The sequence below is a fragment of the Pinus tabuliformis genome, chromosome 1_2 (genome assembly GCF_031772625.1).
Source record: "Pinus tabuliformis cultivar Carrire ecotype Pingquan chromosome 1_2, CPIR1, whole genome shotgun sequence".
NCBI lineage: Eukaryota > Viridiplantae > Streptophyta > Pinopsida > Pinales > Pinaceae > Pinus > Pinus tabuliformis.
The window spans coordinates 728,479,537-728,493,760 of record NC_142298.1 but is presented as its reverse complement, the minus strand read 5'-3'; the positions used below and the strand labels follow the sequence as shown (position 1 = coordinate 728,493,760).

Here is a 14,224-nt window from a genome sequence, read left to right as displayed (position 1 = left end):
AGCGTGGCAGGAAGTGATATTGTTGAACCAATTTATAATATTTTTTGAGTCTCCAAAAATTTGTAGATTGATGCAATCGTGGCCAAGTGAAAAGTGCCTCAAATGGCGGAGTGTGATTAATTCAGCATAATTGTTAGTCCTCTCTCTGAGTCCCATCTTAACCTTGAAGTGATGTTGTTCTGATATGTATAATATGAAACCTCCCCCACACCCCTCGTTCTGTGCAGCACCATCAAAATAAGCCCAGGGTGTAGATTTGTCTATGGGATTGGGAGCAAGTGATCTCCTAGGGCGGGGCTTATTGAGATCAGGCAGTTCATGATTAGAAGAGATGATTTTAGCTGTTATATTCTGCCATCTAGCTACATCGTCCTCAAAAATTATTCGGTTTCGAGTCAGCTAGATATTCCAGCTAATGAGTAGAGGGAGACAGGTCAACTTTGTTCCACGGTGTGCACTAGACCAACTATTCTAGGCATGGTTGATATTCTCCCCTTCCCATTTACCAGACAATCAGATTGTCGAGGAGATGTTCTACCAGAGATTCACAGTTTAAGAATAGGTGTTTAGTCAATTTAGATGATTTTTTACAAAGGACACACCAGTGTGGTCCATGTAGGCCGCGGTGACATAAGGATTCCCCAATGGGGACTTTTTTGTTGAGCACACACCAAAAGAACAACTTGGTTCTCGGAGGCGAGCTTAGTTTCCATATGCTCAGCCACCAATCGAGAGTCTGCTCTGGCGGTCTATTAGTTATCAGCCCAAGGTGGCCTGCTTTTGGGGTGTAAATGCCATTCTCCGCAAGGCTCCACACGAGCTCATCAGGTCCCTCCTTGATTCTGATGTGAGATTCACTCAATGCTAATATGTATGATTGCCATAATTGATACCACTAAGGAGGAACATTGAGTTGTTATGCAGATTTCCAACCCTGAGTGAAAATGGTGGAATTCCCTTGATCTACAATGTGTGCAATGACTCTGATATCTTCTTGATTTGGATGTTGTATTAATTCTCTTGGCAAGTGGAAACTGCCTTCCCCCCCCCCCAGTCCAGGGATCTAGACCGATGCGCGTTTTTGACCCATCGTTTATCTTCCAGGCCAAATTATTTCTAATGATAGGAAGGGAGTGGAGCAGGGCTTTCCAGACAAACGATATACTTGTGCTTGACCATTGAGGCAATCGCACCCAATCCATGATCTGAAGTGGCCAAATATATTCATGATAAGTGACATTGGTCCAGAGATTCTGTCCAGTTAGAAGGGTCCAACCCATTTTAGCTGCAAGAGCTTGAGCAAAGAGGTTTAAATCCTTTAGACCCCAGCCTCCCCATTTTTTGGGCAAAGCAATCTTGTTCCAGCTGACCCAAGCAAAGATATTCTTATCTTGATGACCGTTCCAGAGATATCTACTGCAAATCTATTGAAGACGGGCAAGGATATTCCTGGGGATCCATGCCAGTGCCATCGAGAAGACAAGTGTAGCAACCAGTACTGATTTGATGAGCACTAGTCTACCTGCTCTAGATAAGAATCTATGGCTCCAATGAGAAAGTCTTTTTTCCAACTTGATGACCAACCAAATCCAGTCCGCAATTTTTTGGCTGAGGGGTTTGATCTAGAATCCCAGGTATTTAAAAACCTGGTCTAGGGGGAGAATGCAGTATGGAAAGTGAAGATGAGCAAAACGAGACTCTTGGATGGATGTGAGGGCTAATGTGATAGTGGATTTCCCATGGTTAGCCAACATACCAGTAGCCCGGGAGAAAAGTGAAAGAACATTGGAGAAAGAAGCAGAGTCTCTGATACTACCATCAAGGAAAATGAGGACATCATCAACAAAAAGAAGGTGGGTGAGGTAACAAAGATCATGTATCTTGAGTCCACAAAGGTTACCATTCCTCTTGGCCTATGCAAGGAGCCTACTGAGTCCTTCCATGACAATCAGGAAAAGTAAGGGGGAGAGAGGACAAACCTGCCTGAGTCCCCTTTCAACATGAAAAAAATGAGAGGTTGATCCATTGATGAGGACACTGTAGGTTGGAGTAGTGATGCAAGACATGATCCAGGTGGTGAAGGCATGTGGGAAGTCGAGGTGAATAAGGAGCATTTTGATGTAAGGCCAGCTAACTCGATCGAAAGCTTTTGCCAAGTTGATTTTTAGAATGATACCTTTAAGCTTTTTGGACCTAATTGAATGAATGTCCTCATGGGCCGTGCCAATGGCTTCATGAATTTGACTATGCTCAAGAAAGGCAAATTGTTCGGATGATATGTGATGAGAGAGAATGGGCCTGATCCTGTTGGCGATGACTTTTGCAATGATCTTGTAGAGACAATTGCAAAGGGAGATGGGGCAAAATCACTGAAAGATGAAGGGGAGTCAGACTTGGGAATAAGGGCAATGAAGGTGGAATTAATGGCATCATATAGTTTACCTGAGTTCCTGCATTCCTCCGCTACATTTATCAGGTCATGTCCCAAGAGTTCATAAAAGGCAAGATAAAATTCGATCATCCATCTATCCTGCCCAGGACTTTTATCTTTTTTAAACCATTTCAGAGTCCCCTCTAGTTCTGCAGGGGTCACTGGTGAGTTAAGCTCTTATGCCACATCTTCATCCACAAACTGAGGAAAATGTCCAGAAACTTGAATGAAGTCCACGAGATTTGAACCTAGGGGGGATTTATATAGGTTCTGAAAATGAGAGGTGCCCAGTATGGAAAGCTTATTGAAAGTACTGGCCACACCTCCATCAGGTAAAGGCAGGTTCCAAATAGTGTTAGAGACCTTTCTTCCCTTTGCATAGTTCTGAAAAATTTTCATATTATCATCTCCCGTTTGTAGCCAAATGGTCGTGCTCTTTAGTTTCCAGGTTTCCTCTCCTTCTTCAATATCCTTTCCTTCTGTTTCTCAAGCTCAATTAGATGGGATTTTTCACTTGCAGATGTGAATCCCCTGTTTTGGTCATCCATAAGTTTACTCAACTCAGATTCAATATGAGATAAAGAGTGGTCATCCCTCTTATATTTCTCTTTGGCCTAGTTGATGGATAGCTGCTTGAGCTGAGACAGATTGTGACAAAAGCCCTTGGCTAGGGTTCTGTGTCTCGATATGGGATTAGCCTTCCAGAAGTCAGTGACCAATTTGGTGTAAGCAGGGTCCTGAAGCCAAACATGATTGAATTTAAAGGGAGGCTTGGGTTTTGGATGTGGGCCGAGGATCTCCAGGTATATGGGAGAGTGATCAGATATGCCCCCGGAGCCCACCCATTGTCTATATTGATGCAGCAGATGAAGAAGAGGCACCTTAATCACGAAACGATCTAGCCTTCTAGCTAGAGCTGCTTCCCCCACCCTTCTATTCCTCCAACTACGTAGGGGTTTGTTCATGACGAAATCTACAAGGTTATGTTGTTCCAATAGATTCGACATGTGATCTGAGAGAGGATCCACTTGAGCTTGTGATCCCCATGATTCTCCAAAACCTAGGGAGAAGTTTAGGTCACCCACGAGGACCAGATGATCGGGGGAAGTGATCGATAGGTTGAGAAAGTGCTGCCAAAAACCTTCTTGTTGATGATAGGGTTTGTATATGTTAATAAACCGGAGATTCATGCCAAGATCGGCCGAGAAGATGTCCATTCTGATAAATCTCGATCCACCCCAAGATGATAGTACCTTAATGGAATGAGGGTTGTATCCGATGGCTAATCCCCTAGAGCGTCCCATGGCATCGAGGGAGAAAAAGTTCCAGCCATTTTTTAAGGAAGTCAAAGATCTGGTTATGAATTCAGCTTTTCCCAGGGTTTCTTGTAGCATTATAATGTCTACTAGCTCAGCTTCGAATAACCTATGCAGGTCTAGCTTTTTGGAGGCACTAGCCATACCTCTACAGTTAAATAAGAGTCACTTCATGGGGGGAACTTCCCCGGGGTGTTCAGTGCTCTAAGAACCCCTTCCAAGGTAGATTGTTTACCAGTGACAACCTCTGCCCCAACCTTTTGAATGGCTTTAGATAGATACGGTTTACAGCCTCGAGATGAATGGATGATAGAGCCAAGGAGGGTGAGTCCGAGCCCTATATAGCGAGGGGGATGACCATCGATATGAGAGCGAGAGCGCAAATTATATTTGTGAGGTGGATCACTCCCGTTAGAAGAGGGAGGGGAAGGGATGGATGATGGAGGGGGAAAGGAGGGAGTGGTGGTAGCTATGGTGGGCGAAGATAGACCGGGACTGAAGGGAATGGTGGTAGTATGCAATATGGATGAAGAATCAAGCAAAGAACTACATGAAAGTGTAACAGGATGAGAGATGATAGAAGTACCCACTTTTTTCGCAACCTCAGCATCAGCTCATGATTGAGTCAGAGGAGGAGATGGCGTCCTGTGAGCTCCTTCTACAGCCAGAGGTGTTTTGATCCGAACAGAGGCCCGGGGAGCTGATACAGGGGTACGATCTGGGAGGGAGGCGGCTTGTTCCTTTGAAGTACTTGGAGTGCTCGGAGGATCAAATGTTTTCTTGATCAGTGGACACTCCTTGAATATATGCCCCACTTTGTGGCATCTTCTGCAGCAGAACGGGACTCCTTCATAGTCCAGAATCTGAACCCAAGTGAAATGCCTCCATTGGAGAGTGATTTTTTCCTCCAGACCCTCGTGCGTATCCAGATGAACCAAAATTCGTGCTAGGGTTCGATTCTTGGTCTGAACGAATGAATTGTCATGGTCAAGGTAAGTGCCAAGCGTATTTCCAATCCTAACGAAGACCCCATCAGACTAGTACTGCAGAGGGAGTCCAAGAAGCCGCACCCAAAGTGGCCCTGCCCCGATCTTCTCCCTTTCTGGATCAAATAGAGGGCTCCAACGCTTGAGGAGAACAGGTGCCATCTCAATGTGCTAGTACTGGGCAAGGACCAAATTGGTGTATTCCTCCTTTGCAAAGTGCAGAGCAAACCAGCCCCAAGGGAGGACCTGTACCTCCGGCAGTTCTTTAAGGGTATTGCTCCAAATTTCGCGCACCCGGTGTGTTAATCTTTCCATCATGTATACCCTACCACGAACATGTCCAACCAGAACAGATCTCACCATATTTGTAGCTTCCCCCATTGCTATACCCTATTCAAAGCAAATGGTGAAATCCTTTTTCGAAACCTTGATGCACTTGGTTTTTCGCTTTCTAGTCCGGGGTGCTGATGGATGATCTTGTAGCGGGTCCAAGGAAGCGTTCCCTTCCTGTTGCAATTGAGCCATTGTTTTTACCCTAATTGCGAGTGTTTCAAAACACCTAGACGGTGAATTTGCGGAGGAGGGCGGATTATGGCCAGGGATAGAATGGACTCCCATAGGCTAAACCAAACTCAGCGTCGAGCTAGTCAGGTGGAGATGACCAACCTGAGGGTTTGGCTCGAAAGAAGACGAGGGCGGAGAGATCGCAATAAGTAAGTGAAGGGTCCCCGGTGATAATGGCGGACAATCGAGAGCAGGCGAATCAATGGAAAGGGAGCTAAAATGGAGTGATGAAGTATTGAAGGCAGGTAGAGCGACCACCAGAACGGAACAGGACAGAGTTGTAGCGGATGACGGAGAGGGACCGGAAACTAACAGATTAGGGTTAGGGTTTCCGAAAATGGGCTGGTCAGGAAAAGGGTCTGGTGAATAATCGATCTCCTTGATGTCCATGACCTCGTCCATGCTTGAAACAGGTGAAACGGAAACGTTACCACTGCCGGACGGAGACAGCTGCGAGAGGTAAACGGACACAGTCGATGGTCCAGGGTGTTGTGGAGTAAACGACCATGCTGCAGTGAAACCAAGGGAAATTACCCTAAACCTATATTCGGCCACCGAATTGGACGTTGCGCCATTTGTCCTCACCGCAGAGCCGTCTCCTAAGATTGACTACTACTCCACAATATATCATTGTTATATCAAGAACCTACTCAAATAGCTCTCCAAAGACCTTCCTTAAGAAAAATGCCTCATAGATAGCTATGCTAGCAACAATGTATTGTACCTCGGTTGTGCTTAAAGCTATGGACTCCTATTTCTTGCTCCTATGATTTATTATATATTATAATTTTATGATTGAATCTCTAAATTTTTGGATAATTTGTTAAAGAAAATGATATTTTTGTGAAAGGATTTAAAAGTAATTTTTAATTAAAAAATATGTATTGGTGCTATACAAATTACACATTTCTTGGTTTTGTGTTTCTCTTACATTTGCACATTTTTTCATTTTATCTATGGTCTCCTTGTAATTCCTTGTCTAAATTTTAAAATATTCTAGTAAGAAAAATTTAGGAGATAGAATGTTACTTACACTTACCTACCTATTATTACACATGCATGCCCATCTTTTAGGGTGACCTTGTTTACCTACTTGTGAAGCATCTTAAAAAATAGACTATAAGCCTTGTATTGGCCTTTTTGGTTAGAGCGTATGTTGATTTAGCCATTTTGGTTTTTGGATATTAAAAGGCATAGTCATTATTGCTAAAGACTAATTCTAATTAGAGTGCCCAATAATTTAGCGACCTTTTTGGATATAGTTTTTGAAGGTTATATTCATTATCATTGAATATTTATAGAATATTGTTGTTGAATGGTATTTTTTTCGAGAAATCATTATGGAATGGAAATATTAAAATCTAAAATTTCAAAAGAAATTCTAAAACGGGTAAGGATATCACCAAATTTCAAAACTTGTGGGCAACTTTGAGTCTACGAAAGAAATATTTGATAGATATATAGTAGAATGATCACCCAAGGGTATGTCGCTCCTTAAATGGTGTTGATTGAAATCTCTTATGTCTAGGAAAAAAAAACTTTAATTATAATCAAATACAGGCTTCAAGGGAGGCTTACTCAACCAAAAAAATAACTAGGATGAGTAATGTGAAGATTTAAATAGAAGAGAACAATAAATATGTGTATGAGTTAGTATGGTCCATTGTGTTTTGGTATAGGTTCTAGATATGGATTAGAAAATAGCTCTACAGGGAGGTATGTTGTGGTGTTATCAATGAGGCCAAGGGACTATCACATATTCAAACGTATGAAATACATATTCTAATTGTTATTGAAGAGTGGGATTTTACCTCATCTTAGAGATTTTTCTCATTGTAACCCTTGTTTATTAACTAAGATGTGTTTTTCTATGCATATGTGATGTCTTGTTAATGTAATGATATGAGATTTATGATGCTTTAATATGGATGAATGTACTATGTTTTGAGTAAGTTATAATGATGAATTGAACATCTTCACTATTTTAATAACCAATATTTAGAGGGAATTTTGCACTAAGCTTAGAAAATCTCTCTTAGCCAAAAAAAAAAAACCATACCATTATATGTTCATTATGTCTGTTTTGAGTGACTTATAGGGGGTAATCTCATTCAAACTCATTTTAGGTTTTTCTATAGATTTTATTATATTTTTCAATGGTACATGGATGATAAACATCATCTTAGTATTTTGGATTTGTTAATTTAATATGTTTTATATAAATTCATTTTCTAGTGTAACTTTTAATTTTTTAAACCGTATCTCTTTTTATAAAAAACCATCATAGATGAGATCAAGATGATGATGTTATAATTTTATGGTCATTGTCAAGCTAGACACCAAAATGGTGTATGAAAACCCTTTTTTTTTTTAACAAGGGACCCCCTGTGCACAATTATTTAACTGTTAAAGTTACCTATAACCCATATATGTGTAAGATAAGAGCACACTACTTACAAATTTAGGTCTCCTTATCTTGAAATTTTAGTAGATAGTTATATAGTTTTTCTATAAATTACTAATGAGTCATAAACAGTGGACCTCTCGAGTATTCATTTCATAAACATGACAATTATATGTATACTTAAATTTTGATTTTTGTGCTTAAATGGTCCATAAGCAAATTTTAGCAAATTTTATTTAGCAAAATGGTCCATTACTTTTAATTAACTTAAAAATTAGATTTGGCCTCACCCACCAATTTCCTAGGGATTTGAGATTATTCCAATTCTAATAAGTTTCTCCATGATAAGTCCCTCATTATTATTTATAACATTTATTTATATATAAGCAAAATGTTCCATTACTTTTAATTAACTTTAAAAATTAGAGTTGGCCTCACCACCTACCAATTTCCTAGGGATTTGAGATTATTCCAATTCTAATAACTTCTTCCATGATAAGTTCCTCGTTATTATTTATAATATTCATTTATATATAAGCAAATTTTATTTAGCAAAATGGTCCATTACTTTTAATTAACTTTAAAAATTAGATTTGGTCTGACCCACCAATTTCCTAGGGATTTGAGATTATTCCTATTCTAATAAGTTTCTCCATAATAAGTTCCTCAATAATAAGTTCCTCATTATTATTTATAACATTCATTTATATATAAACAAAATTTATTTAGCAAAATGGCCCATTACTTTTAATTAACTTAAAAAATTAGATTTCGCCGCACCACCTACCAATTTCCTAGGGACTTGAGATTATTCCAATTCTAATAAATTCTTCCATGATAAGTTCCTCATTATTATTTATAATATTCATTTATATATAAGCAAATTTTATATAGCAAAACGGTCCATTATTTTTAATTAACTTAAAAAATTAGATTTTGCCTCACCCACCAATTTCTTAGGGATTTGAGATTATTCCAATTCTAATAAGTTTCTCCATGATAAGTTCCTCATTATTATTTATAACATTCATTTATATATAAGCAAAAATTACTTAGCAAAATGGTTCATTTTACAATAAGATGTGATTCCTTTTTTTTCTTAAGTTGTCTACCGTGATCGTTAGGACTCCTGGAAAAAAGAACTATATCACCGGCATAAAGACGAAGAGTAATGACTATACCAACAAGCTTGGGCCCCTCACATTCAGTAGCTTCTAAGCATTCCTCAAGCTTGTCAATGTAGATGCCAAAAAGGGTAGGGGATAGGGGACATCCTTGATTAACACTGATGCTGCATTTAATGTTAGTAGACCAACCCTCGGTGGTCTTAAGCTTGGCGATAACATTTTTGTATAATCTAATAATGTCAACAACCCTTAACTCGGGAGGAACCATTATTTCATTGAGCCTTTGCCATAGCTTCTCTCAAGGAACAATGTCGAAAGATTTTCTAAATTCAACAAAACAAAAAAAGAGATCAGTCTTACTCTTTCGACAATGCTCGGCAATGGTCCTAAGAGTGACAAGGTGGTCGATCGTAGAGTGGTTCCTTCTAAAACCAACTTGTCCAATTGCTCTTTTACCATGGGTTTCAAGCCAAGCACTAATCTTCCACTATGTTTTATGAAATAGCATCTTCTAATTTAGGTGGAAAACCAATGTTCATATTTGGAATTTTGTATAGCGCTATTTTTATGTGAATGTAGAAAGAAGAAGAAAGAAATTATTTTAACGTTTACGAGGCTAAAGATAGCCTATGGGACAGATTGCTTCTTCATCTACTTGATGTATTCAGCCTTTTTTTGTGAAGCTTCACAATAAATGCTCCGATCTTCTAGACAAACCCCTCTTTAAATAGATTATCCCAAGAGCTAGCTGCCAGCGTATCTGCATAACTTTCCATGTTGTCTTTGAAGGCCTCACATTCTAAAATGAAATGTTTTTCTGTTTCCACTTTTCCGGAAGAACAAAAAGTGCATACCCTTTCCTCCCACACTTCCTTTGGCCTTTTTCAACACCCTGTATGTAAAAATTTTGCTAAAAGATAATGCCTTTTCTTATGTAAAAATTTTGCTAAAATATAATGCCTTTTCTTACATGGGTCAGATGGTCTTGTGTTTGGACATTTGTTTTCCAATTTTAAGAGTTTGATTAATCATCATTATATTAAAGAGTTTGATTAATCATATTTAAAGAGCAGAAGAAAAACTATTTACGATGTGATTATAATCTTATTACATTTGTTTTCCAATTTTAAGAGTTTGATTAATCATCATTTTCAATACCTCAATACCTAATTATCTAGACGAAATTTTTCTATCTCAAAAGCTAAGAAACAAGAAGGCAATCTTTAATACAATATGCCTTCTTCAAAATAAGATTTAATGATCTAAATTGACTGTCTGATTTCCCATACATCACTAACAAAATATTATTCTGTGAAATTTGCCATACATCTGCAGTCTAAATTGCAGATAGTGCAGCACATGAACACACGGAAAATAAGCTACTTGAATATAAGCTCCCATTGACATCCACAGAAACCGGAAACAGGTAGCTTCATTCTACTGCTCCTAGTTGCATAGTTCAACCATTTAGCTAGCTAGGCTGCCAACCCTTCAGGATGGTAATAAGTCTGATCTTTAACGTTATTTTAACTGTAAATGGGCAGTCCGTAATTCACTAATATCCTTTAGTACGCACAAATATTCCTCGGTTCAAGAAACACCTTGAGGCCATGCTTCATAAACAGAGTCAGTGACATTTTCTGCTCAACTGGATTACCAGGAACCAATGAAATTCGATGGCGCAGTAGAATTGCAGCAACGACAGATTTCATCTGCAAATAGGCCAAGTCCTTACCCAGGCAGATCCGAGGTCCTCCATTGAATGCAACAAACTTATAAGAGTCCTGAGGAGGTTCAAACCGGCCATTTTGTATCCACCTCTCAGGCTTGAACTCTAAGCAGTCAGGCCCCCATATGGATTCCAACCTCCCCACTGAATAGATTGAGTACGTTATAGCAGTTCCCCCAGGGACAAATGTGCCATCAGGTAAGGTGTCATCCTTGAGAACATATTTAGAGTCCTGTGGAACAGAGGGATAGAGCCTCAGAGTCTCAGTTAGTGCAGCCTTTAGGTAAAGCAATTCATCAACCTCTTCAAACACCAAGGGCTCTTCAATCCATTTTGAAGTGTCCTTGCCCCTACTTTTGGTTAAAACCTCGGAAATTTCCCCAATGACTTTGTTTTCAACCTGGGGATTATGAATTATCAACCAGAAAAACCAACTCATGGCCACAGATGAAGTATCCCTACCAGCAATAATGAAATTCAGAGCTACATTTTGCAGGAAAGTATCCGAGTAGGCTTTGCCATCCCCATCCTTCTTTCTCATAAACCTTGACAATAAATCATCATATGGTTGTTGTAGTTGAGAAATTTTAGCTTGATCTCCTCCTTTGGATCCTTGGGACTGTTCCACTCTCCTCAGTTTAATAATCTCAGACAAGTATTTTTCAACCTTGGCAACGCTTTGACGAAGCTCAATCTCCATGCCCCAACCCAGCATTTTATTAAGCCTCCATATCACTTGAGGAAATATAAAACGCTGCAGAGTAGCCTCAGTGGCATTGTCAAATGCAGTGGCAAAGGGATTAAGAGGAAGACCTGGGGCCAATGTCTCTGGATCCTTGCCAAATGCCAGACCACAGATGTTATCAAATGTAAGCCTGAGCAAAAGATCCTGCAAATCAACAGCTCTGTGTAGTTCTTGAGCCTCTGCCAAGATAGGCCATAGTCGGCCCTTGATCGACCGGGTAACCCACCGAGCCATGGCATTTCTCAGAGTCCTTGTAGTGAACTCCAAAGCCGCAGTCTTCCTCTGCACCAACCATGTTTCACCATCACTGTTGAAGATACCATCCCCTAACAGGTCATGAAATGCTGCCTGGCACTGTGGCCCCTTGGGATAGTTGTCAAAACGTGTGCGAAGAATATGCTCTAAATTTTTTGTATTGCATGTTACCGTTACATGCCCTTGTTTGCTTGCAAGGAAGGGGATGGCACAGATACATGTCTGGTATGTTCCTCCTGCCTTCCGGAGATTGTCTGCAATCCAGTCATGCAGTCTTTCCCTGTTCTGTAACAGTCCTGGCAGGCTTCCCACCACTGGCCACACTCTAGGACCTCTAAAACGATTTGCAATGGTCAAAAACCATGCCATATATGCTGCTATTGCCCCAAGTATCAATATCCCTGTAGAAACCTCCATTGCTGTAAGTGTTTTCTGCTGATCTGACCTCTCGTTATACCGTAAAACCCTTCAAGGCTGATCTAGTTGCAGTTTTCCCTGGTACTGATTACAGACTGGTGTCTCAAGGCTATGCTAGCATACTCGAAATTCTGCAACTCCGTAAGACCGTGACTTCTTATCTTCCACACAAATATTTCCTTCCCGAGTAGCTGATGGTCCAACTCTAATTTAAAATGCAGTGGTATATAACGCGACTTCTTGAAAGCCTTTGCTGCGAGTTTCTCCAGTCGAAATCCGGTAGGAATTTATTGGAATCGCAAGTTTGATAGCTAGTTTCTGCACAATGAAAACGTCCCAGGGGTTTTTCAGGATGCTGAATCCAAATATGCAGTTAAAAAACCATTTTAACTGCAACAAATCAAGATTTACCTCAATTTCTTCCGCCGGATTCCGTCATCGGAATCTCCAAAAAGTCGCATTATAGACAACTCCATTTAAAATAGCCTTCTAAATCGCCATGAGTTCTCTCTGCAGCCTCACGCAAAGTTGACGATTATACTGTAGTTCCTTCTTGATGACTGCCTCAAGAGATAATTTCTCGTAGAATCTTGCAGGATATTGCAGAGACTATTTAATGAAGACCAAGGATGACCACAGAGGCCTGGCAGTCTGCATAAACCTAAAGAAACAGGGCCTCTGAAGAAGGAAAACTATTTACGATGTGATTATTGTCTTATTTATGCATTGAAGCCATTAAAAGGGTGGCCAAAGAGTTTTGCACTCCAATAGCTCTTCGAAAATGGATTATTTGTACACTTGTTATAAGTAACTGTCGTGAGCGTTCTCCCTCTGCTCTATAAAAAGGTGGGATGAGTTATTTGAGTGAAATGTTAGAGTTGAAATGAATGAAGATTCTCATTTTGCTTTCTTTCAGTGAATATGTATATGGTTTGTGAATGGGTGGGATGAGTTATTTGAGTGAAATTTTAGAGTTAAAATTAATGGAAATTTTTATTAACATTAGAAGTATTTAATATTGAAATTAGGTTTTGAATGATTATCATAACAATATTAAATATTTTATTTAAGATTATGATTTATTTATTTTTTGGGAAAAATTGTAATTTTTCATTATTTTTGAAAAATTACATATAGCAGATGCTTTGCAGCATATGCATCATTGGCCAATGGCCATCTCTGTGTGTATCAGTCAAAAAATAGATCTATATCTGTCCAAAAATGGTGCTGGTGTGTCTATCAAAAATTCACCACGCAAGGTGATAACATAAGAGAGTCTGATAAATATAAAGTAGCATATTTGTTATCTACAAAAATACATTCACCACGCAGGGCGATGTCCATGATATATAGCCTGAAAATGAAGTATATATTGATATATGTATAATGTAAATAACTGTGCAAGTCAAAATATAAGTTAGAGCCTTGCAGCCCTATGTTATGTATGATCGATATACGGCCTGTGATAGTATTGGTACTCATCGGTACCCCTCTGTGCCAATATCATCCACTGACCTCTGGGTAGTATTGTGGCCTCCTTGGATAGCCTGTCGGCACTACAGTTATATTCCCTGTAAATATGATGACAAGAGATGGAGTTAAACTGTGCTTTGAAAATGTTCACTTCATCCAAAATATTTCTAAGTGTGTGAGTGTGCCAGGAAGTGATATTGTTGAACCAATTTATAATAATTTTTGAATCTCCAAAAATTTGTAGATTGATGCAATCGTGGCCAAGTGAAAAGTGCATCAAATGGCGGAGTGTGATTAATTCAGCATAATTGTTAGTCCTCTCTCCGAGTCCCATCTTAACCTTGAAGTGATGTTGTTCTGATATGTATAATATGAAACCTTCCCCACACCCCTCGTTCTGTGCAGCACCATCAAAATAAGCCCAGGGTGTAGATTTGTCTATGGGATTGGGAGCAAGTGATCTCCTAGGGCGGGGCTTATTGAGATCAGGCCGTTCATGATTAGCAAAGATGATTTTAGCTGTTATATTCTGCCATCTAGCTACATCATCCTAAAAAATTATTCGGTTTTCGAGTCAGCCAGATATTCCAGCTAATGAGTAGAGGGAGACAGGTCAACTTTGTTCCACGGTGTGTACTACACCAACTATTCTAGGTATGGTTGATATTCTCCCCTTCCCATTTACCAGACAATCAGATTGTCGAGGAGATGTTCTGCCAAAGATTGATCAGAGATTCATAGTTTAAGAATAGGTGTTCAGTCAATTCAGATGATTTT

At 39.6% G+C, this 14,224-nt stretch overlaps 1 pseudogene; it reads right to left on the bottom strand.

Annotated features, from left to right (window-relative positions):
- Positions 1 to 10,378: 10,378 nt before the first annotated feature.
- LOC149207822 (cytochrome P450 86A22 pseudogene) lies at positions 10,379 to 11,989 on the bottom strand (annotated as a pseudogene).
- Between the last annotated feature and the right edge of the window lie 2,235 nt (positions 11,990 to 14,224).